Source organism: Poecilia mexicana, unplaced genomic scaffold, assembly GCF_051168715.1.
Source record: "Poecilia mexicana isolate PSO_F unplaced genomic scaffold, ASM5116871v1 scaffold_16, whole genome shotgun sequence".
Taxonomy (NCBI): Eukaryota; Metazoa; Chordata; class Actinopteri; order Cyprinodontiformes; family Poeciliidae; genus Poecilia; species Poecilia mexicana.
The window spans coordinates 13,835,949-13,841,707 of NW_028263385.1; positions in this window are offsets into that span (position 1 = coordinate 13,835,949).

Below are 5,759 nucleotides of genomic sequence, written 5' to 3' on the forward strand. Positions count from 1 at the left end.
AGGACAGGCTGCTTCAGAAAGCAACGCAGAGACACACAGGACCAACAACTGGAAATGCACATTATCACACTCAATTTTTATTTTTATTTTTTGCTATTACTGAGAAGGAGAAGGGTGGCAGCCGATTCTGTGGTACAACTCTTTACTTCAGAGCCTCCAGATTGTAGTTCAGGGTCATTAACCTGCAGTAGAAGCCATCCTTCATACATCTGCAACATTTTTTTCTGCTCATGTTTTCTTTCATTTTTTTATCTTCCTTGAGCCAGGAAGATGCTCTTCACTTCTTCTTAAGCTTTACAGTGAGGAGTTGGTGCCTGTATGCAACAGGACAGACAGTCTGCGCCTCCTTGGAGAAACAACCCTGCACACACACATTCACATCTTGAGGTATAGTTTAGGTTTGGCAAGCATACAGCTGGATTACCCTGAGGGAACCCAGGGTGAATATGCAATAACAGAAACGTTCCTGCACTTTTTTGTTGCGTGGCATCGTATTTATTCTAGAGTATTATCAGCATCGCTGCCCTTCCTGTAAAGCTGTGGTGTCTTTGGCTTTGTGTCTATTCGGACACCTTATTAGCACACCCAGAATTAATTTATTCCAAATTTTGAGCTACAGTTGCTTCATTTTCTACGTCCATCAATGAGCCTTGGTCACCCATGACCCCGTCTGTCTACTGACCACCACAGGCTAAAAATAACCCACAAGAGATGCGGTTCTGATGCTCTGACTGACCCAGTCGTCTATAACCATCAGAGGTTTCCCCTGTCAAATTCACTCATATTTTCAATTACTAACAAAATAACTTTCAGGATAAGCTGCTAATATTTCTAACAAGGGCAATAAAATTTATAAGGAATGTTGTTGCTTATAAATTTTATTTTCTGTTCTTTAACATCCTGTTTCTCTGCTGGTGAAACTTTTGCACAAGTATCCCATTATATGATTGTGCAGGGCATTGCTTTCCTTTTTAATAACTTATAAATGAAGGGCCGTATATTCATTGAAAGTGTGAGAGTTTATTTACATGTAACATTTGTAATATTACTATAATAATGTTTAATTAGTGTATACGTTGCTATTTACTGACTGTACTGCTTGGGTGGGATGCCTCTGCTAGAGGAGATGCTCTGCCCCCTGTGGTGCATTTCCTGGATTAATCAGGATTATGCAAAACACAAAAATGACCCTTACTTGAAAAGTGGTAATATATGTTAAAAAACAGATCGCTGAGTGCGGGTCAAACAACGTCAAAGGTTTAATAAAAAAATAAAAATAAAAAATACAAGCAGCAAACAAAGGTCATGGTCTGAATATTCATTTTTATTTCCAGTTGTAAGAGTCCCTTTTATTCAGCTGCACACTGTGGATGCAGATGAATACGTGACTCTATAGGACCAACATCCTTCACTCTTTCTGCCCCCCTCCTCCTCCTTCGTCCCCTGTGAGCCGTGTCCTTTTATTCTATTTATAACCCGACTGGTGGAGAAATCCTATATATTTAGCAACGATATCAATAGTCTACAGCACACTCTGACCTGAGGGCATGAGAGACAGAGAGAGAGAGAGAGAGAGAGACTTGGAGAGTAAGAAAGGAAGAGGAGGAGAGATTAAGGACAGATAGAAACAAAGGAAGGAGGAGGCAGCGCTGAAGAAGAGGGACAATATCATTTCACTGCAACTGACAGTGATGGGGCATGAATGCGTGTCCCTCCAGTAAGAGGTCAGAGTTTGGTTTCATGGAGATGGTTAAGAGCAAACTATACAGACAAGTTTTTATCTAATATTTTATGTACTGTGAGCTAGTTGTTAAATTTCTGCTTCCAGATGAAATAAACAGCGACAAGACTGGAGGGACATTACCTGACAGAGAAAAACATGAAATCCTATTGGGCTTTTTCAGACCTTTTTATCCTCATGACCTTACACTTTCGAGGGGGGGGGTGGGGGTCATAAAGTAGTCAATAATTGTGAAATGCAAAGAAAATTGCATTTGATTACAAAAATATTTTACAGATAACAGACTGAAAAATTTGTGTGGCTCACATTTGAATTCAGCCCACTTTTATCCGATGGCCCAAAATAACCAAACCCCTTCAGAAGTCACCTATTAAACAAACTTTACCTGTAATTTAAAGCCAGTAGAGCACTGCAGAGTTTTGGCTTCGATCAAAGCATATTTATCCGTTAGTTTTCCTTTGGTCCTAATCCAATTAAGAGTATGTGACATGAATTGAAAATGTTCTCTGGTGCTCTTCGTCTATTTTAGCTTGGCCTCAGTCATTTTCAAAGAAGAATGGGAAAAATATGTTTGTTTGTTTGTGTGTGTGTGTGTGTGTGTGTGTGTAGATGTAAAAGTTGGTGCAGACATGCTTGGAAGACTTACAGCCACAGTAGGTGTAAATGACTGACTATGAATTTACATTAAACTTTTCAGAGTTTTAGAAAAACAAGATGTTATGTATTATTTTTTTCCCCCATTTTGCAAATATAACTATCTTGTTTTGGTCCATCACACAAAATAGTACAATAGTGGCTGCTATTCTGACCAAAACATAAATAGGTTCAAATGGAACGTATACTTTTTCTGCACCTTTATAAGCTAAAAAGCCATGTTCAAATTTCTTATAAAAGCATGTTTTTTACAAAATAGCTTAAAAAACAAATAAAATGGTTCCAGATTCAAAATAACAGAGATCTGACAGTAGAATATTTTACAGAAAATTATAGATTTTAAGATAGGAAAAACCTTACATCAACAGTCAACAGGGTGTGTACAAAAAAAAGATGCTTACACCAATAAATTCTGACTGTAGGATAATTTAAAAACGTGCAGCAAAGGAGTAGATGTGCCAAACCGTCAGAAAAGTACAAAAGAGCCATGAAGGACGTGCAGAGAAAGAGAGGGGGAAGTACGGAGGGAGATGGGAAGTTGATGAGATTTTAATGTGAAGGTCAACTTGTTATAACTTCGGATCTCTACAGGGATATTAGTCTCTGCTTGGTGCTGGAGGGGCTTAAGAGACGGGGGGGAGTGGGCGGAGCAGCTGCGGGGGAGGAGGAGGAGAGAGTGAGAGGCTGCCCCAGAGGAGAAGGGAGGGAAAGTGAGACGCAGGGGAGGGGAGGGGGGTTTGCTGCTTCGACAACTCCAGTCCCACAGCAAACAGAGCGGTCAGCATCTTGTCTCCCAGCATGTGTGTGTGTGTGTGTGTGTGTGACAGAGAACGTTAACATGCTGGAGATTGGCCTTTTCTGTTGTGTTTTGTCCTGTTTTGCGTGTGTGAGTATGTGTGAACGAGAGGGAGTGACAGAGAGGCGTGTGGAGAACACGAAGCGGGAGGCATTCCTCCGCAACTTCACACGATGACAGAATGAGACACGTCACTGTGACTTTCTCAGTTGGTTTATTTTGAAGTTATTTCTCCAGCACATGAAAACAAAAGAAGTCAACTCAACAGACAAACGCATAAACTAGCCATAATAGATTGCTGATTATTACGCATTTCTCTTGTCTCTACTGCATTGAAACACTCAGAAAGAGGTTATGAACCCATAAGTTCTATTAAAGAAATAAAACTCATTTGTGGGACTACACTGGAGACGTTGCGGCCACCTGCTCCGATCAGGCAGGTTCAAATAAACGCACTGCTTGTATTTTTTTTTTTTCCACGTATTGAACAGTCCCATTGAGCCTCCCTTCTAATTACTCCCAATCGATGCTGTGTGCTGCATGTCGTTACACAGCAAAAAGCTTCCCAGTGTACACAGATAAAAACACAAGTTTCTGTACTTTAACAAGCCAACAAGCTTGTTTGGGTAAGACAACGTGAAGGGTAATGTTTTCCTAATGTGCAGTAAAACAATCAGAGGTTCTAATTAAGGTGCCGCGCAAAAATAAATTCCTTAAAACTTTTCACAATTTGCCCCATTACACACAACAACTTCATTGTATTTTATTTGATTGGCCAACACAAAGTGCTGCATAATTGTAAAGTGGAAGAAAAAGGGATTTTAGATCTTCTTTGTAAACAGAAATCAAAAACAGGGTGCGTGTATTTTTTACTCATCCTGCCCCCTCATTCTGATCCCTCTAAATAAAGAATTAGAAGCTGCAAACATTGCCTTGCACTCTGCAAACCTGATCTTTAAGGAAGAGTGGCAAGAAGAAAGACGTTAAAAAAAAACAACAAAAAAAAAAAAAAAATCATGGCAAGTTCTGTCTAAGCTTTGCTTCAGGCCAGAAAGGAGCGCTTGCCAGATAACACCAAACTTGAACCTTTTTCAAGTTTGAAAAAGTTCAAGTATCCATCATATGGAGGTGGAAAACCATCACTCCACATAAACCTAAAGTCATCATTCCCACAGAGAAACAGGGTGGTGGCCGCATCATGGTGTGGGGATGCTTTTTGTCAGCAGGAGCTGATCAGAGTTAACAAGAAGAATAATGGCGCTAAATACAGGAGAGTTCTGGAGGTACATCTGTCACAGGTCACAAAAGAAGTGTGACAATGTTGCTAAACAACAAGAGCTACATTAGTTTAGATCAGGGGTCACCAACTCCAGTCCTCAAGGGCTACCATCCTGCAACTTTTAGATTCACACCTGCTCCAAAATGTCTGAATTCCCTCAACAGCATTCATTCCTCTCTGCAATAGGTTGGAAACAAGCAGTTTATTTGATCCAGGTGTGTTTGAGCAGAGAGGCATCTAAAAGTTACAGGATGGTGGCCCTCGAGGACTGGAGTTGGTGAGCCCTGCTTTAGATCTACACACATTCGTGTGTTGGAATGGTACCGTCACAGTCCAGATTCATGGAAAACCTTCAAAAATTGTTTTCTCACCCAATACAATTGTGCTCGAGTTGTTTGGAAAGAAGAATTGTTCGAAATTTCTGTCTCTAGATGTGCAAAGCTGGCAGAGACATGTACTGTAATCGCATCAAAATGAGGCTCCGTAAAGAATCGACAGGAGAGAGGCGAATAACGTACCAAACTGTTTTCAGAACCGTGCATCATCTTCTTCCCAATTCTTAACACCATTGGTGTTGGTCTCTCTTACATCCAAATAAAATCAAATAAAGTTTGTGGTTGTAACATATAAAAATAAAAGGTTCATTGAGTGTTAATGCTTTTGCAAGGACCAGCTTTAATGTAAACATGGTGTTTAATTGAAAGTAATGCAACTGAAAGTCCAGCAGTTTGAGGGCAGCAGTGTTGCCTACAGTCACCGTCATACTGCGTCATTTATGGCTGAGGTCACGAAATTAAACTGAGAGGTAGAGGCCGGCTAAAAGAGCCTCAGTGAGTCTTTTTTTATGATTATGTAATCAAATTGGGAAAGAGAAACATGTCTAACCATTTAGATAGCTTCATAGTCTATGAGTCTATCAGTTTAGATCTAGATTTCAAAATGCACATTTAGGTGCTGTGGAGGCCATATCTATGATGGGAATGTATTTGAGCTAAATAGACCTTCAAGGAAATGTAATTTATGAAAAGAAGATTTCTTTTGCAAATTATTTTCTGAATAGCAGTATGAATAAAGATGTTACTGGTAAATTGCCTGCTCAGAAAACTGAGGACTTTTATCTTCCTTCTAGCTCTATAGAAACTATCCGCATGCAAAGAGATTCATTTGTCTGTCTGACACTACAATAGTCTTACAGCAGGTTGGGCAGATCTTATAAAAGAAAAGAAGTCTAGAGTGGCAAGCCATAGCACTGGCTTGGTCGATACACAAACAGTAAGAGGACACACACG